At 39.5% G+C, this 26,459-nt stretch overlaps 5 non-coding genes across 5 annotated transcripts; all 5 read right to left on the bottom strand.

Moving 5' to 3' along the window:
* Nucleotides 1–3: 3 nt before the first annotated feature.
* TRNAM-CAU (transfer RNA methionine (anticodon CAU)) lies at nt 4–75 on the bottom strand. The gene has a single exon. It is a non-coding gene; the product is annotated as a tRNA-Met (tRNA).
* Nucleotides 76–2,332: 2,257 nt separating this feature from the next.
* TRNAM-CAU (transfer RNA methionine (anticodon CAU)) lies at nt 2,333–2,404 on the bottom strand. Its single transcript has one exon. It is a non-coding gene; the product is annotated as a tRNA-Met (tRNA).
* A 6,921-nt stretch (nt 2,405–9,325) lies between these two features.
* On the bottom strand, nt 9,326–9,397 carry TRNAM-CAU (transfer RNA methionine (anticodon CAU)). The gene has a single exon. It is a non-coding gene; the product is annotated as a tRNA-Met (tRNA).
* A 2,257-nt stretch (nt 9,398–11,654) lies between these two features.
* On the bottom strand, nt 11,655–11,726 carry TRNAM-CAU (transfer RNA methionine (anticodon CAU)). Its single transcript has one exon. It is a non-coding gene; the product is annotated as a tRNA-Met (tRNA).
* A 1,092-nt stretch (nt 11,727–12,818) lies between these two features.
* On the bottom strand, nt 12,819–12,890 carry TRNAM-CAU (transfer RNA methionine (anticodon CAU)). Its single transcript has one exon. It is a non-coding gene; the product is annotated as a tRNA-Met (tRNA).
* Between the last annotated feature and the right edge of the window lie 13,569 nt (nt 12,891–26,459).

Genomic DNA, 26,459 nt, shown 5'->3' with positions numbered 1-26,459 from the left:
ACATAGCAGAGGATGGTTTTGATCCATCGACCTCTGGGTTATGGGCCCAGCACGCTTCCGCTGCGCCACTCTGCTGCTCATGTAAGTGGTAGAGATCCTGAATACTCACTCATCATGTCAAAGTACCAATGTATTTCTTCGTTGGTTAATGGAAGAAAAATCTTGCAAAACTCTCCAGATTATTGCCTTTTAACCTTTTTCTATGAAATTTTCTAGATGAATGCTTTTTAGCCTTTGTAAGTAAATGATTTTGCAAGCTGTCTCTGTGATGCAATCGGTTAGTGCGTTCAGCTGTTAACTGAAAGGTTGGTGGTTTAATCCCACCCAGGGATGTAATTGACCTTGTGATCAAATTTTGGTGATCTTTAAGTAGACAAGTCAAAATTTCAAACCACCTCTTATAGTGTAGGGTACCTGGCCTTCTCTGATGAAATCAGAGTCAGATTTAATTAAGTCATTTTATAAAAAACAGGAAGCACAATTTAGCATGGGGTTGCAGAGAAAAAAAATCATGCAGGCAGAGAAATCCAATTGAGTGATTAATCAGCTCTCCATTTTATGGCTTTATTTTTATGCTAACACATTTGCTCTCTGAAAAGTGTCCACAAAGCCAAGTCTCTGATTAACACCTTTGTAGGAATGGTTTTTCACCTATTACTGATTAAAACTTGCTTCATTGGAAAGGCAGCAAGATGCATCCTCGTTACAATGTCCACTGAAATAATACAGGTTGACACCAGGAAACATTAACCTCCCTGCATCCTTGCTGCTTTCTCAAGTGGGAATCTGTTTAATGTGAAAACCAGGTGATATCTAATCAGCACACAGGTAAGAAGTTAAGAAAATCTTTCTTTAAGGGTGAAGTTGTTTTTCACAAAATCGTTGCCCCAATGCATCATTGAAATTCAAGCTGGAAAGTTGATTTTGAAATATCAATTGTACATTTTGCATTGCTCTTCTGGTGACAATGTAGCTTGTTTTTGTCAATTACCATTTCAGTAATAGGGTAAAGAAAATTAAGTGGATTTCTGAAAGAAAACAATGCTGTCAATATACTATTAAAACAAATTAAAATGTTAAAAGTTATTGTACTTTAAGTAAAAATAAAAGAGCCAAAATATCAATCCCAGTTTTGGAAGAATTTAATTAACAAAAAAATAAGTGCACATAGCAGAGGATGGTTTCGATCCATCAACCTCTGGGTTATGGGCCCAGCACGATTCCGCTGCGCCACTCTGCTGCTCATGTAAGTGTAAGAGATCCTGAATACTCACTCATCATGTCAAAGTACCAATGTATTTCTTCGTTGCTTAATGGAAGAAAAATCTTGCAAAACTCTCCAGATTATTGCCTTTTAACCTTTTTCTATGAAATTTTCTAGATGAATGCTTTTTAGCCTTTGTAAGTAAATGATTTTGCAAGCTGTCTCTGTGATGCAATCGGTTAGTGCGTTCAGCTGTTAACTGAAAGGTTGGTGGTTCAATCCCACCCAGGGATGTAATTGACCTTGTGATCAAATTTTGGTGATCTTTAAGTAGACAAGTCAAAATTTCAAACCACCTCTTATAGTGTAGGGTACCTGGCCTTCTCTGATGAAAGCAGAGTCAGATTTAATTAAGTCATTTTATAAAAAACAGGAAGCACAATTTAGCATGGGGTTGCAGAGAAAAAAAATTATGCAGGCAGAGAAATCCAATTGAGTGATTAATCAGCTCTCCATTTTATGGCTTTATTTTTATGCTAACACATTTGCTCTCTGAAAAGTGTCCACAAAGCCATGTCTCTGATTAACACCTTTGTAGGAATGGTTTTTCACCTATTACTGATTAAAACTTGCTTCATTGGAAAGGCAGCAAGATGCATCCTCATTACAATGTCCACTGAAATAATACAGGTTGACACCAGGAAACATTAACCTCCCTGCATCCTTGCTGCTTTCTCAAGTGGGAATCTGTTTAATGTGAAAACCAGGTGATATCTAATCAGCACACAGGTAAGAAGTTAAGAAAATCTTTCTTTAAGGGTGAAGATGTTTTTCACAAAATTGTTGCCCCAATGCACCATTGAAATTCAAGCTGGAAGGATGATTTTGAAATATCAATTGTACATTTTGCATTGCTCTTCTGGTGACAATGTAGCTTGTTTTTGTCAATTACCATTTCAGTAATAGGGTAAAGAAAATTAAGTGGATTTCTGAAAGAAAACAATGCTGTCAATATACTATTAAAACAAATTAAAATGTTCAAAGTTATTGTACTTTAAGTAAAAATAAAAAGCCAAAATATCAATCCCAGTTTTGGAAGAATTTAATAAACAAAAAAATAGGTGCACATAGCAGAGGATGGTTTCGATCCATCGACCTCTGGGTTATGGGCCCAGCACGCTTCCGCTGCGCCACTCTGCTGCTCGTGTAAGTGTAAGAGATCCTGAATACTCACTCATCATGTCAAAGTACCAATGTATTTCTTCGTTGGTTAATGGAAGAAAAATCTTGAAAAACTCTCCAGATTATTGCCTTTTAACCTTTTTCTATGAAATTTTCTAGATGAATGCTTTTTAGCCTTTGTAAGTAAATGATTTTGCAAGCTGTCTCTTTGATGCAATCGGTTAGTGCGTTCAGCTGTTAACTGAAAGGTTGGTGGTTCAATCCCACCCAGGGACGTAATTGACCTTGTGATCAAATTTTGGTGATCTTTAAGTAGACAAGTCAAAATTTCAAACCACCTCTTATAGTGTAGGGTACCTGGCCTTCTCTGATGAAATCAGAGTCAGATTTAATTAAGTTATTTTATAAAAAACAGGAAGCACAATTTAGCATGGGGTTGCAGAGAAAAAAAATTATGCAGGCAGAGAAATCCAATTGAGTGATTAATCAGCTCTCCATTTTATGGCTTTATTTTTATGCTAACACATTTGCTCTCTGAAAAGTGTCCACAAAGCCAAGTCTCTGATTAACACCTTTGTAGGAATGTTTTTTCACCTATTACTGATTAAAGCTTGCTTCATTGGAAAGGCAGCAAGATGCATCCTCATTACAATGTCCACTGAAATAATACAGGTTGACACCAGGAAACATTAACCTCCCTGCATCCTTGCTGCTTTCTCAAGTGGGAATCTGTTTAATGTGAAAACCAGGTGATATCTAATCAGCACACAGGTAAGAAGTTAAGAAAATCTTTCTTTAAGGGTGAAGATGTTTTTCACAAAATCGTTGCACCAATGCATCATTGAAATTCAAGCTGGAAGGATGATTTTGAAATATCAATTGTACATTTTGCATTGCTCTTCTGGTGACAATGTAGCTTGTTTTTGTCAATTACCATTTCAGTAATAGGGTAAAGAAAATTAAGTGGATTTCTGAAAGAAAACAATGCTGTCAATATACTATTAAAACAAATTAAAATGTTCAAAGTTCTTGTACTTTAAGTAAAAATAAAAGAGTCAAAATATCAATACCAGTTTTGGAAGAATTTAATTAACAAAAAAATAAGTGCACATAGCAGAGGATGGTTTCGATCCATCGACCTCTCGGTTATGTGCCCAGCACACTTCCGCTGCGCCACTCTGCTGCTCATGTAAGTCTAAGAGATCCTGAATACTCACTCATCATGTCAAAGTACCATTGTATTTCTTCGTTGGTTAATGGAAGAAAAATCTTGCAAAACTCTCCAGATTATTGCCTTTTTAACCTTTTTCTATGAAATTTTCTAGATGAATGCTTTTTAGCCTTTGTCTGTAAATGATTTTGCAAGCTGTCTCTGTGATGCAATCAGTTAGTGCATTCAGCTGTTAACTGAAAGGTTGGTGGTTCAATCCCACCCAGGGACGTAATTGACCTTGTGATCAAATTTTGGTGATCTTTAAGTAGACAAGTCAAAATTTCAAACCACCTCTTATAGTGTAGGGTACCTGGCCTTCTCTGATGCAGTTAGATTTGATTAAGTCATTTTTATAAAAAACAGTTAGTAAGCACAATTTAGCATGGGGTTGCAGAGAGAAAAAATGATGCAGCCAGAGAAATCCAATTGAGTGATTAATCAGCTCTCCATTTTCTGGCTTTATTTTTATGCTAACAAATTTAATCTCTGAAAAGTGTCCACAAAGCCAAGTCTCTGATTAACAACTTTGTAGGAATGGTTTTTCACCTATTACTGATTAAAACTTGCTTCATTGGAAAGGCAGCAAGATGCATCCTCAATACAATGTCCATTGAAATAATACAGGTTGACACCAGGAAACATAAACCTCACTGCATCCTTGCTGCTTTCTCAAGTGGGAATCTGTTTAATGTGAAAACCAGGTGATATCTAATCAGCACACAGGTAAGGAGTTAAGAAAATCTTTCTTTAAGGGTGAAGATGTTTTTCACAAAATCGTTGCACCAATGCATCATTGAAATTCAAGCTGGAAAGATGATTTTGAAATATCAATTGTACATTTTGCATTGCTCTTCTGGTGACAATGTAGCTTGTTTTTGTCAATTACCATTTCAGTAATAGGGTAAAGAAAATTAAGTGACTTTCTGAAAGAAAACATTGCTGTCAATATACTATTAAAACAAATTAAAATGTTAAAAGTTATTGTGCTTTAAGTAAAAATAAAAGCCAAAATATCAATACCAGTTTTGGGTTAATTTGATTAACAAAAAAAAGGTGCACATAGCAGAGGATGGTTTCAATCCATCGACCTCTGGATTATGTGCCCAGCACGCTTCCGCTGCGCCACTCTGCTGCTCATGTAATTGTAAGAGATTCTGAAGTACTCACTCATCATGGTAAAGTACCAATGTGTTTCTTTGTTGGTCAATGGAAGAAAAATCTTGCAAAACTCTCCAGATTATTGCCTTTTTAAACTTTTTCTAGGAAACTTTCTAGATGAATGCTTTTTAGCCTTTGTCAGTACATGCTTTTGCAAGCTGTTTCTGTGGCGCAATAGGTTAGTGTGTTCGACTGTTAACTGAAAGGTTGGTTGTTCAATCCCACCCAGGGACGTAGTTGACCTTGTGATAAAATTTTGGTGATCTTTAAGTAGACAAGTCAAAATTTTAAACCACCTCTTATAGTGTATGGTACCTGGCCTTCTCTGATGCAATCAGAGTTAGATTTGATTAAGTCATTTTATAAAAAACAGTTAGGAAGCACAATTTAGCATGGGGTTGCAGAGAAAAAAAATTATGCAGGCAGAGAAATCCAATTGAGTGATTAATCAGCTCTCCATTTTATGGCTTTATTTTTATGCTAACAAATTTGCTCTCTGAAAAGCGTCCACAAAGCCAAGTCTCTGATTAACACATTTGTATGAATGGTTTTTCACCTATTACTGATTAAAACTTGCTTCATTGGAAAGGCAGCAAGATGCATCCTCATTACAATGTCCACTGAAATAATACAGGTTGACACCAGGAAACATTAACCTCCCTGCATCCTTGCTGCTTTCTCAAGTGGGAATCTGTTTAATGTGAAAACCAGGTGATATCTAATCAGCACACATGTAAGAAGTTAAGAAAATCTTTCTTTAAGGGTGAAGATGTTTTTCACAAAATCGTTGCCCCAATGCACCATTGAAATTCAAGCTGGAAAGATGATTTTGAAATATCAATTGTACATTTTGCATTGCTCTTCTGGTGACAATGTAGCTTGTTTTTGTCAATTACCATTTCAGTAATAGAGTAAAGAAAATTAAGTGGATTTCTGAAAGAAAACAATGCTGTCAATATACTATTAAAACAAATTAAAATGTTAAAAGTTATTGTACTTTAAGTAATAATAAAAGAGCCAAAATATCAATACCAGTTTTGGGTTAATTTGATTAACAAAAAAATAAGTGCACATAGCAGAGGATGGTTTCGATCCATCAACCTCTGGGTTATGGGCCCAGCACAATTCCGCTGCGCCACTCTGCTGCTCATGTAAGTGTAAGAGATCCTGAATACTCACTCATCATGTCAAAGTACCAATGTATTTCTTCATTGGTTAATGGAAGAAAAATCTTGCAAAAACTCTCCAGATTATTGCCTTTTAACCTTTTTCTATAAAATTTTCTAGATGAATGCTTTTTAGCCTTTGTAAGTAAATGATTTTGCAAGCTGTCTCTGTGATGCAATCGGTTAGTGCGTTCAGCTGTTAACTGAAAGGTTGGTGGTTCAATCCCACCCAGGGATGTAATTGACCTTGTGATCAAATTTTGGTGATCTTTAAGTAGACAAGTCAAAATTTCAAACCACCTCTTATAGTGTAGGGTACCTGGCCTTCTCTGATGAAATCAGAGTCAGATTTAATTAAGTCATTTTATAAAAAACAGGAAGCACAATTTAGCATGGGGTTGCAGAGAAAAAAAATTATGCAGGCAGAGAAATCCAATTGAGTGATTAATCAGCTCTCCATTTTATGGCTTTATTTTTATGCTAACACATTTGCTCTCTGAAAAGTGTCCACAAAGCCAAGTCTCTGATTAACACCTTTGTAGGAATGGTTTTTCACCTATTACTGATTAAAACTTGCTTCATTGGAAAGGCAGCAAGATGCATCCTCATTACAATGTCCACTGAAATAATACAGGTTGACACCAGGAAACATTAACCTCCCTGCATCCTTGCTGCTTTCTCAAGTGGGAATCTGTTTAATGTGAAAACCAGGTGATATCTAATCAGCACACAGGTAAGAAGTTAAGAAAATCTTTCTTTAAGGGTGAAGATGTTTTTCACAAAATCGTTGCCCCAATGCATCATTGAAATTCAAGCTGGAAGGATGATTTTGAAATATCAATTGTACATTTTGCATTGCTCTTCTGGTGACAATGTAGCTTGTTTTTGTCAATTACCATTTCAGTAATAGGGTAAAGAAAATTAAGTGGATTTCTGAAAGAAAACAATGCTGTCAATATACTATTAAAACAAATTAAAATGTTCAAAGTTATTGTACTTTAAGTAAAAATAAAAAGCCAAAATATCAATCCCAGTTTTGGAAGAATTTAATTAACAAAAAAATAAGTGCACATAGCAGAGGATGGTTTCGACCCATCGACCTCTGGGTTATGGGCCCAGCACGCTTCCGCTGCGCCACTCTGTTGCTCATATAAGTGTAAGAGATCCTGAATACTCACTCATCATGTCAAAGTACCAATGTATTTCTTCGTTGGTTAATGGAAGAAAAATCTTGCAAAACTCTCCAGATTATTGCCTTTTTAAACTTTTTCTATGAAATTTTCTAGATGAATGCTTTTTAGCCTTTGTCAGTAAATGATTTTGCAAGCTGTCTCTGTGATGCAATCGGTTAGTGCGTTCAGCTGTTAACTGAAAGGTTGGTGGTTCAATCCCACCCAGGGACGTAATTGACCTTGTGATCAAATTTTGGTGATCTTTAAGTAGACAAGTCAAAATTTCAAACCACCTCTTATAGTGTAGGGTACCTGGCCTTCTCTGATGAAATCAGAGTCAGATTTAATTAAGTCATTTTATAAAAAACAGGAAGCACAATTTAGCATGGGGTTGCAGAGAAAAAAAATCATGCAGGCAGAGAAATATAATTGAGTGATTAATCAGCTCTCCATTTTATGGCTTTATTTTTATGCTAACACATTTGCTCTCTGAAAAGTGTCCACAAAGCCAAGTCTCTGATTAACACCTTTGTAGGAATGGTTTTTCACCTATTACTGATTAAAACTTGCTTCATTGGAAAGGCAGCAAGATGCATCCTCATTACAATGTCCACTGAAATAATACAGGTTGACACCAGGAAACATTAACCTCCCTGCATCCTTGCTGCTTTCTCAAGTGGGAATCTGTTTAATGTGAAAACCAGGTGATATCTAATCAGCACACAGGTAAGAAGTTAAGAAAATCTTTCTTTAAGGGTGAAGTTGTTTTTCACAAAATCGTTGCCCCAATGCATCATTGAAATTCAAGCTGGAAAGATGATTTTGAAATATCAATTGTACATTTTGCATTGCTCTTCTGGTGACAATGTAGCTTGTTTTTGTCAATTACCATTTCAGTAATAGGGTAAAGAAAATTAAGTGGATTTCTGAAAGAAAACAATGCTCTCAATATACTATTAAAACAAATTAAAATGTTCAAAGTTATTGTACTTTAAGTAAAAATAAAAAGCCAAAATATCAATCCCAGTTTTGGAAGAATTTAATTAACAAAAAAATAAGTGCACATAGCAGAGGATGGTTTCGATCCATCGACCTCTGGGTTATGGGCCCAGCACGCTTCCGCTGTGCCACTCTGCTGCTCATGTAAGTGTAAGAGATCCTGAATACTCACTCATCATGTCAAAGTACCAATGTATTTCTTCGTTGGTTAATGGAAGAAAAATCTTGCAAAACTCTCCAGATTATTGCCTTTTTAACCTTTTTCTATGAAATTTTCTAGATGAATGCTTTTTAGCCTTTGTCAGTAAATGATTTTGCAAGCTGTCTCTATGATGCAATCGGTTAGTGCGTTCAGCTGTTAACCGAAAGGTTGGTGGTTAAATCCCACCCAGAGACGTAATTGACCTTGTAATCAAATTTTGGTGATCTTTAAGTAGACAAGTCAAAATTTCAAACCACCTCTTATAGTATAGGGTACCTGGCCTTCTCTGATGAAATCAGAGTCAGATTTAATTAAGTCAATTTATAAAAAACAGGAAGCACAATTTAGCATGGGGTTGCAGAGAAAAAAAATCATGCAGGCAGAGAAATCCAATTGAGTGATTAATCAGCTCTCCATTTTATGGCTTTATTTTTATGCTAACACATTTACTCTCTGAAAAGTGTACACAAAGCCAAGTCTCTGATTAACACCTTTGTAGGAATGGTTTTTCACCTATTACTGATTAAAACTTGCTTCATTGGAAAGGCAGCAAGATGCATCCTCATTACAATGTCCACTGAAATAATACAGGTTGACACCAGGAAACATTAACCTCCCTGCATCCTTGCTGCTTTCTCAAGTGGGAATCTGTTTAATGTGAAAACCAGGTGATATCTAATCAGCACACATGTAAGAAGTTAAGAAAATCTTTCTTTAAGGGTGAAGATGTTTTTCACAAAATCGTTGCCCCAATGCACCATTGAAATTCAAGCTGGAAGGATGATTTTGAAATATCAATTGTACATTTTGCATTGCTCTTCTGGTGACAATGTAGCTTGTTTTTGTCAATTACCATTTCAGTAATAGGGTAAAGAAAATTAAGTGGATTTCTGAAAGAAAACAATGCTGTCAATATACTATTAAAACAAATTAAAATGTTCAAAGTTATTGTACTTTAAGTAAAAATAAAAAGCCAAAATATCAATCCCAGTTTTGGAAGAATTTAATTAACAAAAAAATAAGTGCACATAGCAGAGGATGGTTTCGATCCATCGGCCTCTGGGTTATGGGCCCAGCACGCTTCCGCTGCGCCACTCTGCTGCTCGTGTAAGTGGTAGAGATCCTGAATACTCACTCATCATGTCAAAGTACCAATGTATTTCTTCGTTGGTTAATGGAAGAAAAATCTTGCAAAACTCTCCAGATTATTGCCTTTTAACCTTTTTCTATGAAATTTTCTAGATGAATGCTTTTTAGCCTTTGTAAGTAAATGATTTTGCAAGCTGTCTCTGTGATGCAATCGGTTAGTGCGTTCAGCTGTTAACTGAAAGATTTGTGGTTCAATCCCACCCAGGGATGTAATTGACCTTGTGATCAAATTTTGGTGATCTTTAAGTAGACAAGTCAAAATTTCAAACCACCTCTTATAGTGTAGGGTACCTGGCCTTCTCTGATGAAATCAGAGTCAGATTTAATTAAGTCATTTTATAAAAAACAGGAAGCACAATTTAGCATGGGGTTGCAGAGAAAAAAAATAATGCAGGCAGAGAAATCCAATTGAGTGATTAATCAGCTCTCCATTTTATGGCTTTATTTTTATGCTAACACATTTGCTCTCTGAAAAGTGTCCACAAAGCCAAGTCTCTGATTAACACCTTTGTAGGAATGGTTTTTCACCTATTACTGATTAAAACTTGCTTCATTGGAAAGGCAGCAAGATGCATCCTCGTTACAATGTCCACTGAAATAATACAGGTTGACACCAGGAAACATTAACCTCCCTGCATCCTTGCTGCTTTCTCAAGTGGGAATCTGTTTAATGTGAAAACCAGGTGATATCTAATCAGCACACAGGTATGAAGTTAAGAAAATCTTTCTTTAAGGGTGAAGTTGTTTTTCACAAAATCGTTGCCCCAATGCATCATTGAAATTCAAGCTGGAAAGTTGATTTTGAAATATCAATTGTACATTTTGCATTGCTCTTCTGGTGACAATGTAGCTTGTTTTTGTCAATTACCATTTCAGTAATAGGGTAAAGAAAATTAAGTGGATTTCAGAAAGAAAACAATGCTGTCAATATACTATTAAAAGAAATTAAAATGTTAAAAGTTATTGTACTTTAAGTAAAAATAAAAGAGCCAAAATATCAATCCCAGTTTTGGAAGAATTTAATTAACAAAAAAATAAGTGCACATAGCAGAGGATGGTTTCGATCCATCGACCTCTGGGTTATGGGCTCAGCACGCTTCTGCTGCACCACTCTGCTGCTCATGTAAGTGTAAGAGATCCTGAATACTCACTCATCATGTCAAAGTACCAATGTATTTCTTCGTTGGTTAATGGAAGAAAAATCTTGCAAAACTCTCCAGATTATTGCCTTTTAACCTTTTTCTATGAAATTTTCTAGATGAATGCTTTTTAGCCTTTGTAAGTAAATGATTTTGCAAGCTGTCTCTGTGATGCAATCGGTTAGTGCGTTCAGCTGTTAACTGAAAGGTTGGTGGTTCAATCCCACCCAGGGATGTAATTGACCTTGTGATCAAATTTTGGTGATCTTTAAGTAGACAAGTCAAAATTTCAAACCACCTCTTATAGTGTAGGGTACCTGGCCTTCTCTGATGAAATCAGAGTCAGATTTAATTAAGTCATTTTATAAAAAACAGGAAGCACAATTTAGCATGGGGTTGCAGAGAAAAAAAATCATGCAGGCAGAGAAATCCAATTGAGTGATTAATCAGCTCTCCATTTTATGGCTTTATTTTTATGCTAACACATTTACTCTCTGAAAAGTGTCCACAAAGCCAAGTCTCTGATTAACACCTTTGTAGGAATGGTTTTTCACCTATTACTGATTAAAACTTGCTTCATTGGAAAGGCAGCAAGATGCATCCTCATTACAATGTCCACTGAAATAATACAGGTTGACACCAGGAAACATTAACCTCCCTGCATCCTTGCTGCTTTCTCAAGTGGGAATCTGTTTAATGTGAAAACCAGGTGATATCTAATCAGCACACATGTAAGAAGTTAAGAAAATCTTTCTTTAAGGGTGAAGATGTTTTTCACAAAATCGTTGCCCCAATGCACCATTGAAATTCAAGCTAGAAGGATGATTTTGAAATATCAATTGTACATTTTGCATTGCTCTTCTGGTGACAATGTAGCTTGTTTTTGTCAATTACCATTTCAGTAATAGGGTAAAGAAAATTAAGTAGATTTCTGAAAGAAAACAATGCTGTCAATATACTATTAAAACAAATTAAAATGTTCAAAGTTATTGTACTTTAAGTAAAAATAAAAAGCCAAAATATCAATCCCAGTTTTGGAAGAATTTAATTAACAAAAAAATAAGTGCACATAGCAGAGGATGGTTTTGATCCATCGACCTCTGGGTTATGGGCCCAGCACGCTTCCGCTGCGCCACTCTGCTGCTCGTGTAAGTGGTAGAGATCCTGAATACTCACTCATCATGTCAAAGTACCAATGTATTTCTTCGTTGGTTAATGGAAGAAAAATCTTGCAAAACTCTCCAGATTATTGCCTTTTAACCTTTTTCTATGAAATTTTCTAGATGAATGCTTTTTAGCCTTTGTAAGTAAATGATTTTGCAAGCTGTCTCTGTGATGCAATCGGTTAGTGCGTTCAGCTGTTAACTGAAAGGTTGGTGGTTTAATCCCACCCAGGGATGTAATTGACCTTGTGATCAAATTTTGGTGATCTTTAAGTAGACAAGTCAAAATTTCAAACCACCTCTTATAGTGTAGGGTACCTGGCCTTCTCTGATGAAATCAGAGTCAGATTTAATTAAGTCATTTTATAAAAAACAGGAAGCACAATTTAGCATGGGGTTGCAGAGAAAAAAAATCATGCAGGCAGAGAAATCCAATTGAGTGATTAATCAGCTCTCCATTTTATGGCTTTATTTTTATGCTAACACATTTGCTCTCTGAAAAGTATCCACAAAGCCAAGTCTCTGATTAACACCTTTGTAGGAATGGTTTTTCACCTATTACTGATTAAAACTTGCTTCATTGGAAAGGCAGCAAGATGCATCCTCGTTACAATGTCCACTGAAATAATACAGGTTGACACCAGGAAACATTAACCTCCCTGCATCCTTGCTGCTTTCTCAAGTGGGAATCTGTTTAATGTGAAAACCAGGTGATATCTAATCAGCACACAGGTAAGAAGTTAAGAAAATCTTTCTTTAAGGGTGAAGTTGTTTTTCACAAAATCGTTGCCCCAATGCATCATTGAAATTCAAGCTGGAAAGTTGATTTTGAAATATCAATTGTACATTTTGCATTGCTCTTCTGGTGACAATGTAGCTTGTTTTTGTCAATTACCATTTCAGTAATAGGGTAAAGAAAATTAAGTGGATTTCTGAAAGAAAACAATGCTGTCAATATACTATTAAAACAAATTAAAATGTTCAAAGTTATTGTACTTTAAGTAAAAATAAAAAGCCAAAATATCAATCCCAGTTTTGGAAGAATTTAATAAACAAAAAAATAGGTGCACATAGCAGAGGATGGTTTCGATCCATCGACCTCTGGGTTATGGGCCCAGCACGCTTCCGCTGCGCCACTCTGCTGCTCGTGTAAGTGTAAGAGATCCTGAATACTCACTCATCATGTCAAAGTACCAATGTATTTCTTCGTTGGTTAATGGAAGAAAAATCTTGAAAAACTCTCCAGATTATTGCCTTTTAACCTTTTTCTATGAAATTTTCTAGATGAATGCTTTTTAGCCTTTGTAAGTAAATGATTTTGCAAGCTGTCTCTTTGATGCAATCGGTTAGTGCGTTCAGCTGTTAACTGAAAGGTTGGTGGTTCAATCCCACCCAGGGACGTAATTGACCTTGTGATCAAATTTTGGTGATCTTTAAGAAGACAAGTCAAAATTTCAAACCACCTCTTATAGTGTAGGGTACCTGGACTTCTCTGATGAAATCAGAGTCAGATTTAATTAAGTTATTTTATAAAAAACAGGAAGCACAATTTAGCATGGGGTTGCAGAGAAAAAAAATTATGCAGGCAGAGAAATCCAATTGAGTGATTAATCAGCTCTCCATTTTATGGCTTTATTTTTATGCTAACACATTTGCTCTCTGAAAAGTGTCCACAAAGCCAAGTCTCTGATTAACACCTTTGTAGGAATGTTTTTTCACCTATTACTGATTAAAGCTTGCTTCATTGGAAAGGCAGCAAGATGCATCCTCATTACAATGTCCACTGAAATAATACAGGTTGACACCAGGAAACATTAACCTCCCTGCATCCTTGCTGCTTTCTCAAGTGGGAATCTGTTTAATGTGAAAACCAGGTGATATCTAATCAGCACACAGGTAAGAAGTTAAGAAAATCTTTCTTTAAGGGTGAAGATGTTTTTCACAAAATCGTTGCACCAATGCATCATTGAAATTCAAGCTGGAAGGATGATTTTGAAATATCAATTGTACATTTTGCATTGCTCTTCTGGTGACAATGTAGCTTGTTTTTGTCAATTACCATTTCAGTAATAGGGTAAAGAAAATTAAGTGGATTTCTGAAAGAAAACAATGCTGTCAATATACTATTAAAACAAATTAAAATGTTCAAAGTTCTTGTACTTTAAGTAAAAATAAAAGAGTCAAAATATCAATACCAGTTTTGGAAGAATTTAATTAACAAAAAAATAAGTGCACATAGCAGAGGATGGTTTCGATCCATCGACCTCTCGGTTATGTGCCCAGCACACTTCCGCTGCGCCACTCTGCTGCTCATGTAAGTCTAAGAGATCCTGAATACTCACTCACCATGTCAAAGTACCATTGTATTTCTTCGTTGGTTAATGGAAGAAAAATCTTGCAAAACTCTCCAGATTATTGCCTTTTTAACCTTTTTCTATGAAATTTTCTAGATGAATGCTTTTTAGCCTTTGTCAGTAAATGATTTTGCAAGCTGTCTCTGTGATGCAATCAGTTAGTGCATTCAGCTGTTAACTGAAAGGTTGGTGGTTCAATCCCACCCAGGGACGTAATTGACCTTGTGATCAAATTTTGGTGATCTTTAAGTAGACAAGTCAAAATTTCAAACCACCTCTTATAGTGTAGGGTACCTGGCCTTCTCTGATGCAGTTAGATTTGATTAAGTCATTTTTATAAAAAACAGTTAGTAAGCACAATTTAGCATGGGGTTGCAGAGAGAAAAAATGATGCAGCCAGAGAAATCCAATTGAGTGATTAATCAGCTCTCCATTTTCTGGCTTTATTTTTATGCTAACAAATTTAATCTCTGAAAAGTGTCCACAAAGCCAAGTCTCTGATTAACAACTTTGTAGGAATGGTTTTTCACCTATTACTGATTAAAACTTGCTTCATTGGAAAGGCAGCAAGATGCATCCTCAATACAATGTCCATTGAAATAATACAGGTTGACACCAGGAAACATAAACCTCACTGCATCCTTGCTGCTTTCTCAAGTGGGAATCTGTTTAATGTGAAAACCAGGTGATATCTAATCAGCACACAGGTAAGGAGTTAAGAAAATCTTTCTTTAAGGGTGAAGATGTTTTTCACAAAATCGTTGCACCAATGCATCATTGAAATTCAAGCTGGAAAGATGATTTTGAAATATCAATTGTACATTTTGCATTGCTCTTCTGGTGACAATGTAGCTTGTTTTTGTCAATTACCATTTCAGTAATAGGGTAAAGAAAATTAAGTGACTTTCTGAAAGAAAACATTGCTGTCAATATACTATTAAAACAAATTAAAATGTTAAAAGTTATTGTGCTTTAAGTAAAAATAAAAGCCAAAATATCAATACCAGTTTTGGGTTAATTTGATTAACAAAAAAAAGGTGCACATAGCAGAGGATGGTTTCAATCCATCGACCTCTGGGTTATGTGCCCAGCACGCTTCCGCTGCGCCACTCTGCTGCTCATGTAACTGTAAGAGATTCTGAAGTACTCACTCATCATGGTAAAGTACCAATGTGTTTCTTTGTTGGTCAATGGAAGAAAAATCTTGCAAAACTCTCCAGATTATTGCCTTTTTAAACTTTTTCTAGGAAACTTTCTAGATGAATGCTTTTTAGCCTTTGTCAGTACATGCTTTTGCAAGCTGTTTCTGTGGCGCAATAGGTTAGTGTGTTCGACTGTTAACTGAAAGGTTGGTTGTTCAATCCCACCCAGGGACGTAGTTGACCTTGTGATAAAATTTTGGTGATCTTTAAGTAGACAAGTCAAAATTTTAAACCACCTCTTATAGTGTAGGGTACCTGGCCTTCTCTGATGCAATCAGAGTTAGATTTGATTAAGTCATTTTATAAAAAACAGTTAGGAAGCACAATTTAGCATGGGGTTGCAGAGAAAAAAAATTATGCAGGCAGAGAAATCCAATTGAGTGATTAATCAGCTCTCCATTTTATGGCTTTATTTTTATGCTAACAAATTTGCTCTCTGAAAAGCGTCCACAAAGCCAAGTCTCTGATTAACACATTTGTATGAATGGTTTTTCACCTATTACTGATTAAAACTTGCTTCATTGGAAAGGCAGCAAGATGCATCCTCATTACAATGTCCACTGAAATAATACAGGTTGACACCAGGAAACATAAACCTCACTGCATCCTTGCTGCTTTCTCAAGTGGGAATCTGTTTAATGTGAAAACCAGGTGATATCCAATCAGCACACAGGTAAGGATTTAAGAAAATCTTTCTTTAAGGGTGAAGATGTTTCTCACAAAATCGTTGCCCCAATGCATCATTGAAATTCAAGCTGGAAAGATGATTTTGAAATATCAATTGTACATTTTGCATTGCTCTTCTGGTGACAATGTAGCTTGTTTTTGTCAATTACCATTTCAGTAATAGGGTAAAGAAAATTAAGTGGATTTCTGAAAGAAAACAATGCTGTCAATATACTATTAACACAAATTAAAATGTTAAAAGTTATTGTACTTTAAGTAAAAATAAAAGAGAAAAAAATATCAATACCAGTTTTGGGTTAATTTGATTAACAAAAAAAAGGTGCACATAGCAGAGGATGGTTTCAATCCATCGACCTCTGGGTTATGTGCCCAGCACGCTTCTGCTGCGCCACTCTGCTGCTCATGTAACTGTAAGAGATCCTATAGTACTCACTCATCATGGTAAAGTACCAATGTGTTTCTTTGTTGGTCAATGGAAGAAAAATCTTGCAAAACTCTCCAGATTATTGCCTTTTTAAACTTTTTCTAGGAAACTTTCTAGATGAATGCTTTTTAGCCTTTGTCAGTACATGCTTTTGCAAGCTGTCTCTGTGGCGCAATATGTTAGTGTGTTCGACTGTTAACTGAAAGGTTGGTTGTTCAATCCCACCAAGGGACGTAGTTGACCTTGTGATAAAATTTTGGTGATCTTTAAGTAGACAAGTCAAAATTTTAAACCACCTCTTATAGTGTAGGGTACCTGGCCTTCTCTGATGCAGTTAGATTTGATTAAGTCATTTTATAAAAAAACCCGTTAGGAAGCACAATTTAGCATGGGGTTGCAGAGAAAAAATAATTATGCAGGCAGAGAAATCCAATTGAGTGATCCTTGCTGCTTTCTCAAGTGGGAATCTGTTTAATGTGAAAACCAGGTGATATCTAATCAGCACACAGGTAAGGAGTTAAGAAAATCTTTCTTTAAGGGTGAAGATGTTTCTCACAAAATCGTTGCCCCAATGCATCATTGAAATTCAAGCTGGAAAGATGATTTTGAAATATCAATTGTACATTTTGCATTGCTCTTCTGGTGACAATGTAGCTTGTTTTTGTCAATTACCATTTCAGTAATAGGGTAAAGAAAATTAAGTGGATTTCTGAAAGAAAACAATGCTGCCAATATACTATTAACACAAATTAAAATGTTAAAAGTTATTGTACTTTAAGTAAAAATAAAAGAGAAAAAAATATCAATCCCAGTTTTGGAAGAATTTAATTAACAAAAAAATAAGTGCACATAGCAGAGGATGGTTTTGATTCATCGACCTCTGGGTTATGGGCCCAGCAAGCTTCCACTGCACCACTGTGCTGCTCATGTAAGTGCAAGAGATCCTGAAGTACTCACTCATCATGGGAAAGTACCAATGTGTTTATTCGTTGGTCAATGGAAGAAAAATCTTGCAAAACTCTCCAGATTTTTGCCTTTTTAACCTTTTTCTAGGAAACTTTCTAGATGAATGCTTTTTAGTCTTTGTTAGTACATTCTTTTGCAAGCTGTCTCTGTGGCGCTATTGGTTAGCGCGGTCGCCTGTTAACCGAAAAGGTAGGTGGTTTAATCCCAGTCAGGGATGTAATTGACCTTGTGATAAAATTTTGGTGTTCTTTAAGTAGACAAGTCAAAATTTCAAACCACCTCTTATAGTGTAGGGTACCTGGCCTTCTCTGATGCAATCAGAGTCAGATTTGATTAAGTCATTTTATAAAAAACAGGAAGCACAATTTAGCATGGGGTTGCAGAGAAAAAAAATTATGCAGGCAGAGAAATCCAATTGAGTGATTAATCAGCTCTCCATTTTCTGGCTTTATTTTTATGCTAACAAATTTGCTCTCTGAAAAGTGTCCACAAAGCCAAGTCTCTGATTAACACCTTTGTAGGAATGGTTTTTCACCTATTACTGATTAAAACTTGCTTCATTGGAAAGGCAGCAAGATGCATCCTCATTACAATGTCCATTGAAATAATACAGGTTGACACCAGGAAACATAAACCTCACTGCATCCTTGCTGCTTTCTCAAGTGGGAATCTGTTTAATGTGAAAACCAGGTGATATCTAATCAGCACACAGGTAAGGAGTTAAGAAAATCTTTCTTTAAGGGTGAAGATGTTTCTCACAAAATCGTTGCCCCAATGCATCATTGAAATCCAAGCTGGAAAGATGATTTTGAAATATCAATTGTACATTTTGCATTGCTCTTCTGGTGACAATGTAGCTTGTTTTTGTCAATTACCATTTCAGTAATAGGGTAAAGAAAATTAAGTGGATTTCTGAAAGAAAACAATGCTGTCAATATACTATTAAAACAATTTAAAATGTTAAAAGTTATTGTACTTTAAGTAAAAATAAAAGAGCCAATAGCTTCCGGTTCCAGCTGCATGGAGTGAGCAGCGCGTCTCACAGCTCCTCTCCATCTCCGGCTGATTTGCTGCTGTTACATGGCTTTAATTAGCCTCCATTCTCCCTCATCTGTCCCCTGGACACCTGCACCCTGAAATATGGACAAATACATCACCTACTCTCAGCCGCCGCGGACGCAGCAGCAAACGCTGCGCCAAGTGAAAAGGAGTCCTGACCCTGTCATGGCGCCGGACACGGACGCGCTGGCAACCTCTCCTGTCTCAAAGAAACAGGTCACTGATTCTCAGGACGCAGATACTGCTTCGCAGCACTTGCATCGTGACTCCCCGCTGTCATATGGTGACCTAGTCGACGCAATTTCCTCCACTGTGGGACCGCTGCTCTCAAAAGCGGTAAGTGATATCTCCACTCAAATACAGCAACTTAATATGAGAGTCTCAACTGCAGAGAACAGAATATGCTTTATAGCCCACAACCTGTCTGACTTCCAAGGTGATGTTAAAAGGCTGGAGAAGGAGAACTATGCTATTATTAACCGATTAGAGGAAATAAAAAAATCGCTATAGGCGCAATAATATCAGGGTGGTTGGGCTCCCTGAAACATTGAAGGGGCCATCTTTAGAGCAATTTGTCAAACATTCCCTCCCCCAAATCCTGGGGATCCAGGAACTGTGTAAGGATATGGTTATAGAGCGGGTTCACAGAATCGGCCCCCCACCTCGCCCTAACGACTCCCGCCCAAGGGTCACCATTTTCAAATGCCTCAGCTACGTCCATAAATTTGAAATCTGGAGGGCTTCCAGGAAACAGCCAGTTATAAAGTGGGAAGGCCTCAGCATACGCCTCTTCCAAGATTTTTCTGTGGAACTAACTAAGGCACGCAGAGCCTTCTCCCCATCTGCTCTCGCCTGATAGCTGACAAGCAGAAATTTGCATTGATTTACCCAGCCAAACTGCGTATCTTTGATAATGATAAGCACTATGACTTTCTATCCCCTGATGAAGCTGCGGACTTTCTCTGTGATAAGGGAAAAGCCACTGAAGTTGATATCACAGATCGTGTTTAATGTCCTACTCTACTTTCTACTACACCGCGATTTCCTGAGATCTACGGCTCACTTGTTCACCTAATGCCAGTTCAGTTGCCGGCCAATGGTTGAGAGATGTACACCCCACTTGCAGTGGCCTCTCAGTATTTTCTTTACAGGTTTTGCACCCGAGGGAGAAAAATCTGCCTCCCCAGTCGGAGGGGACGGGAGCTATGCTCTGGGTTATGTTAGGTCTATTCTTATGCCTGTTTAGGCTGCAGATTTTGGTAGCATTCCGGAAACTATGTTACAGTATATTACTCACCTTGGACATGCTGCGCATGTCAAGTTTTGCTATGCATGTTTTAGCCTTTTTTGTCTTGTGTCTTTCCCTATACCCTGTTGTTCTTCCCTCCCCCCCTCTTTCCCGCCCCATTCTCTATAGTATGCTATCATATTGCTGCCTGGAACCTGTCGGTCTCACTTCTCTTCAGCATATATGGCGTCAATTAAGGTAGGGTCCCTTAATGTAGGAGGCTTTAATTCACCAGCTAAGCGAAGGAAAATATTGGTGTACTGTAATAAGTTGAAGCTTGAATTAATTTTCATGCAGGAAGCCCACCTAGTTCACTCTGAAATGGTAAAGCTCCAAATGTTGGGGTGGAGATTGGTAGCCTGTTCACCCTATACCTCTAAAGCGAGAGGTGTAGTGATCTTGGTGAAACGGTCAATTCCCCTAGATGTAGCTAAAATTACCCCTGACCCTGAGGGACGCTTTGTCATTGCACAAGTTACGCTTTTTTTCCAAGCCTTTCACCCTCTGTAATGTGTATGCCCCTACAGCTTACAGTAAACACTTCTTTTTAAAGCTCATTACTGATCTTACGCCCTTCATCCATGACTTGTTAATAGTATGTGGTGATTTTAATTTAATTTCTGATACTCATCTATACAGATCCTCTTCACCTAGACGCCCATTAACATTGCCAAAAATTGGTGTACCCCATTTATCCTCCCAGCTGACTTTAGTAGATGTTTGGAGAGTGCTCAATCCTACTGTCAAGGAATTTACGTGTCTCTCAGCTGCTCACCAGACCCTGTCAAGAATAGACTATATGTTACTATCTCAGACCCTGTTCACAAGAATATCCTCCGTGGAAATTGAACCCATCTCCGTATCTGACCATGTGTTATGCACACCAGTGCCTGCAGGAAAGTACTGGTGTCAGAACTGTTATGCACTCCAGTGTCTGCAGGAATGTACTGGTGTTTGAACTGTTATGCAAAACAAATGGACTCACAGACAAACTGGGGAATATGACATAACGTACACAGAAGGTGATAGGGTAACAAAATACACACAAAGTGAACAGAGAAGCCCAGAGGCTAAGGAACTGGGTATCTCCCTTGTATTAGAACTGCTCAGATGGAAATAGCAAGATGTTGTGTTTTAATACGTAGAGAACCCGAAATGCTGTTGCTAAGGGCAACAGCAAAACCCTAAAGGGTTACCAACGGGTGTGGCAGTAAACTCCTTGGTCAGAGATGGAATGATAGACACAAGGAGAGACTCCACAATCCTGATTCTCACTTGCAGTGCACAGGTTTTAGCTTACTGCCACTAAACTGACCCCTGACACCTAGCACAGTGAGACAGGATTAGACAGGCAAGTCTTAGAATACAGCCGCAAACTTGCTAAGTTCACAGAGTAGTAACAGAACCCCAGCAAGCTAAACGACTGACTCCAGTCTTACTGCTAGGTCTGGATTGGCAGAGTGTAATACCAAATCCCCAGGCCTATTTGCAGTAAGCAACAAACAAATACAAAGCTACACAGTACTGGCTAACTTTCATGAACTGACTAACCAACAAAGATTCAGCAGCATCTGCTTACCCTGAAAAGAGGCCTTATAAAGCAGGTGCTGTCCACGCCCCACTCAGACCTCACAGACTGTGAGCACAAAAACCAGCACCGGATCCCCTGCCGTGCACAGAGCCTATAACCACTGCACAGCAAAAGACCCGAACCGGAGTATCAGCTGCGCTCAGGTTACTCCACTAGCACTTGTCTCCCGGTTGCCATGACGACGTGGCAGCACAGGGCAGGAGACCCTAACAGTACCCCCCCTCTGACGAGGGGTCAAAGAACCCCTACCACCGGGTTTATCGGGGAACTGCGAGAAGAAAGAGCGTATCAGTCTGGGGGCATGAAGATCACAACTGCGCACCCACGACCGCTCCTCCGGGCCATACCCCTTCCAGTGCACCAAAAATGACAGCCGACCCCGAACCACCTTGGAGTCAAGAATCCTTTCAACAACAAACTCCCTCTGGCCACGTATCAGAAGAGGGGAAGGTCTTCCACTGGAAGAAGGATTACTAATCGCCCGTTTTAAAAGGGAACAATGAAATGTTTTATTGATACCCAAAGAACGGGGCAGATCTAACTGAAATGCCACCGGATTGATAACCCTGGTGATCTTATAAGGGCCGATGAACCGGGGGCCTAACTTATGAGATGGCTGTCTCAACTTCAAATTCTTGGTTGACAACCAGACGAAGTCTCCTAATTTGAAGCTGCAGGGTCTTTTCCGCTTATCAAAAACCCTTTTGGTCACTAATGACACAGACACAAGGGCTTTCTTCACTTTCCGCCAAATACCTCTAAGGACCGAAACCACAGAGGAACCACCAGGCGTGGAGTCCAGGGGGTCAAAAGAATTGGCCTTAGGATGATGCCCATACACACAAAGGAAGGGAGAGATCCCTGTAGCAGAGTGAGCCGCGTTGTTATAGGCAAACTCCGCCATGGACAGATGAGCAACCCAGTCAGTCTGACACTTGGAGACATAACACCTGAGGAACTGCTCCAAGGACTGGTTCACCCTTTCAGTCTGCCCATTAGACTGCGGATGGTAGCCTGACGACAAGCTGACAGAAATCTGGAGATCGGAACAAAATGCCCTCCAGAATTTGGCCACAAACTGGGATCCGCGGTCAGAGACCACATCAAGTGGCAACCCGTGGAGACGCACAACATGCAGCATAAATAATTCAGACAGGCGTCTGGCTGATGGCAGCCCAACCAGTGGAACGAAGTGCGCCATCTTCGAAAACCTGTCAACGACAACCCAGATGGCTGTCATCCCCGAGGATTTGGGCAAGTCCACCACAAAATCCATTGAAATGTGGGTCCATGGCTTAGATGGGATAGAGAGTGGATGTAATGGGCCAACAGGAACCCCTCTAGGAGTCTTATTTCGGGCACAGATGTCACATGCCCGAACCCACTGATCCACATCCTTAGCCACCGAGGGCCACCACACCGCCCTAGATAGCAACTCCCGAGTTCTGGCAATACCCGGGTGACCTGCCGACTTCTTGGCATGGAATTCCAGGAACACTCGCTGTCTTAACCTAGGAGGCACAAACAAAAGACCTACCGGAAGGTCTGGAGGAGCCTGCTCCTGTGCTCTAAGGACTAATGATAAGAGGTCCTGGGTAATGCCCACTTTAATACATGATGGGGAAACAATGGGCAACGGCTCCTCGGTGGTCTCCTGGATTGGAGCAAAACTCCGCGAGAGCGCATCAGCCTTGATGTTTTTTGACCCAGGGTGATATGTTATCAAAAAATTAAAGCGAGCAAAAAACAAAGCCCATCGTGCCTGCCTGGCATTGAGACGCTTCGCTGACTCTAAATATGCCAGATTCTTATGGTCAGTGAGAATTGAGACCACAAACTTAGCCCCCTCAAGCCAGTGTCTCCACTCCTCGAGTGCATCCTTAATAGAAAACAATTCCCGGTTACCCACGTCATAATTCATCTCGGCAGGCGAAAATTTACGGGAAAAGTAAGCACAGGGATGAAGGCGATTATCAGACACTCCCATCTGAGAAAGCACTGCCCCAATACCCATCTCAGAGGCATCCACCTCCACCACAAAAGGATGCTCTGGATCTGGGTGTCGCAGCACCTTGGCCGAAACAAATGCCCTTTTGAGACGGGCAAAAGCCGCTTTAGCCTCACAAGACCAGTGAGCAACATCCGCCCCTTTCTTAGTGAGTGCCACCAAGGGCGCCACTATAGACGAAAATCCAGCGATAAATCGTCTATAAAAATTCGCAAAGCCCAGGAAACGCTGAAGCGCCTTCAAACTAGTGGGCTGCACCCAATTCAGGACTGCCTGTACCTTGGAACCCTCCATTTGGAAACCTTCTGGGGAGATAATATATCCTAGAAATGCGATTTGCTGAACTTCAAATTCGCACTTCTCCAGCTTCGCCCCAAGCCGGTGGTCTCTGAGTTTCTGGAGGACTAAGCGTACATGCTTCCGATGTTCCTCCAGGGAATGGGAGAAGATTAGGATGTCATCTAAGTATACAACTAAGAATCTATCCAAATATTCCCTGAGCACATCATTCATGAAATCCTGGAAGACTGCCGGGGCATTACAGAGCCCAAAAGGCATCACCAAATATTCATAATGCCCTGAGTGGGTATTAAAGGCAGTCTTCCATTCATCCCCCTCTCTTATTCGGATTAGATTGTACGCACCGCGTAGGTCAATCTTTGAAAAAATGGTGGCAGTACGAAGCTGGTCAAACAAGACCGAAATGAGAGGCAGTGGGTATGAGTTTTTAATCGTGATACGGTTCAATTCCCTGAAGTCGATGCAGGGTCGCAACGAACCGACCTTTTTACCTACGAAGAAGAACCCCGACCCAACTGGAGACTGTGAAGGTCTGATAAATCCCTTAGCCAAGTTCTCCTGAATGTACTCTGCCATAGCCTGAGTCTCAGGACGTGACAGGGAGTACAACCTGCTCTTGGGAAGCTTAGCATTTGGCAACAAATCAATGGCACAGTCATAGGGGCGATGGGGAGGTAGTACCTCTGCAACTTTTTTGGAGAACACGTCCGCAAAATCTGCATAACACCCTGGCAATCCTGGCAAACTTAGCTGCGAGAGCCTGACTGGAAGGCTCAAGCAACTCCTGAAACAATCAGTACCCCAACTAAGAATCTCCCCAGAGACCCAGTCAAATTGAGGATTGTGGGCCCTTAACCAGGGTAACCCCAACACCAATGGGGCAAAAGTACAGACAGTCACATAAAAGGACAATTTTTCAGAGTGTGTGGCTCCAATAAACAAAGAAATCTGGCTAGTGCAAGAGGTAATTTTACCTTGGGATAATGGTTCCCCGTTTAACCCACAAATCTCAATTTCCGATGCCAAGGGTACTAAGGGAACAGAGTGTTTCAGGGCGAATTGGCGGTCCATAAAAACCCCGTCGGCCCCACTGTCCACAAAGGCCTCAGTCTTGACAGTTTGACCGAGGATCTTCAAGGTCACCGGAATGATAAAAGTCTTCTTGGGAAATTCTGACTTCTGGCCTGACAGGATATTTCCCATCACCCTCAGGCCCTGAAGTTTTCCGGCTTTTCTGGGCATGATACTACCACATGACCTTTATTCCCACAGTACAAACACAAGCCCTGCTGTCTCCTCCGCGTCTTCTCACGCGAGGAGAGGCGGGTAGCCCCAATCTGCATAGGCTCCTCAGAAAATTCCTCAGAGTCTGAGGTTCCCTTGGGAAGGAAGGAAATCTCAGTCTCCCTTTCAAGCCTACGCTCTCTCAGCCGTCTATCCACCCGGATGGATAACTGCATGAGCTGATCCAAGCTATCAGGCAAGGGATATTGTACCAGTTGGTCCTTTATCTGGTTAGAAAGACCTCTTTGGTACTGGTGTCTCAGGGCTGGGTCATTCCACTGGGTATCATGGGCCAACCTCCGAAACTCCGTACAGTAAACCTCAACTGGCCTTCGCCCTTGCTTAAGGATCGAAATCTGAGCCTCGGCTGAGGCCGTCTTGTCAGGGTCATCATACAACATGCCCAGTGCCGTAAAAAAAGCATCAACACTTTTAAGCGACGGACAGTCAGGCTGCAACCCATATGCCCAGACCTGTGGGTCTCCTTGTAGCAAGGAAATCACTATGCCCACCCGCTGAATCTCCGACCCAGAAGACTGAGGCCTAAGCCGGAAGTATAGCTTGCAGCTCTCCTTGAAACAAAAGAACTGCGAGCGATCTCCAGAAAAATGATCCGGGAGATTTACTTTCGGCTCCTTAACCCCTGCAGGTGCTGCTGCTGCGGGAGCTCCGCCAGCAGCCTGGGAGGTGTGCATTTTAATGGACAAATCATTAAATTGTCGAGTCAGGACCTGCACCTGATCGACCACCTGTTGCAACGTATTTTGAGGGGTATGCTCCATATTCCCACAAAATTTCAACAGGAGTATTAGGCTGCTGAATATGTTATGCACACCAGTGCCTGCAGGAAAGTACTGGTGTCAGAACTGTTATGCACTCCAGTGTCTGCAGGAATGTACTGGTGTTTGAACTGTTATGCAAAACAAATGGACTCACAGACAAACTGGGGAATATGACATAACGTACACAGAAGGTGATAGGGTAACAAAATACACACAAAGTGAACAGAGAAGCCCAGAGGCTAAGGAACTGGGTATCTCCCTTGTATTAGAACTGCTCAGATGGAAATAGCAAGATGTTGTGTTTTAATACGTAGAGAACCCGAAATGCTGTTGCTAAGGGCAACAGCAAAACCCTAAAGGGTTACCAACGGGTGTGGCAGTAAACTCCTTGGTCAGAGATGGAATGATAGACACAAGGAGAGACTCCACAATCCTGATTCTCACTTGCAGTGCACAGGTTTTAGCTTACTGCCACTAAACTGACCCCTGACACCTAGCACAGTGAGACAGGATTAGACAGGCAAGTCTTAGAATACAGCCGCAAACTTGCTAAGTTCACAGAGTAGTAACAGAACCCCAGCAAGCTAAACGACTGACTCCAGTCTTACTGCTAGGTCTGGATTGGCAGAGTGTAATACCAAATCCCCAGGCCTATTTGCAGTAAGCAACAAACAAATACAAAGCTACACAGTACTGGCTAACTTTCATGAACTGACTAACCAACAAAGATTCAGCAGCATCTGCTTACCCTGAAAAGAGGCCTTATA

This window comes from Pseudophryne corroboree, chromosome 4 (genome assembly GCF_028390025.1).
Source record: "Pseudophryne corroboree isolate aPseCor3 chromosome 4, aPseCor3.hap2, whole genome shotgun sequence".
Classification (NCBI taxonomy): domain Eukaryota; kingdom Metazoa; phylum Chordata; class Amphibia; order Anura; family Myobatrachidae; genus Pseudophryne; species Pseudophryne corroboree.
Note: the sequence above shows the minus strand (reverse complement) of the source record. Positions and strands in the feature narration are given on the sequence as shown.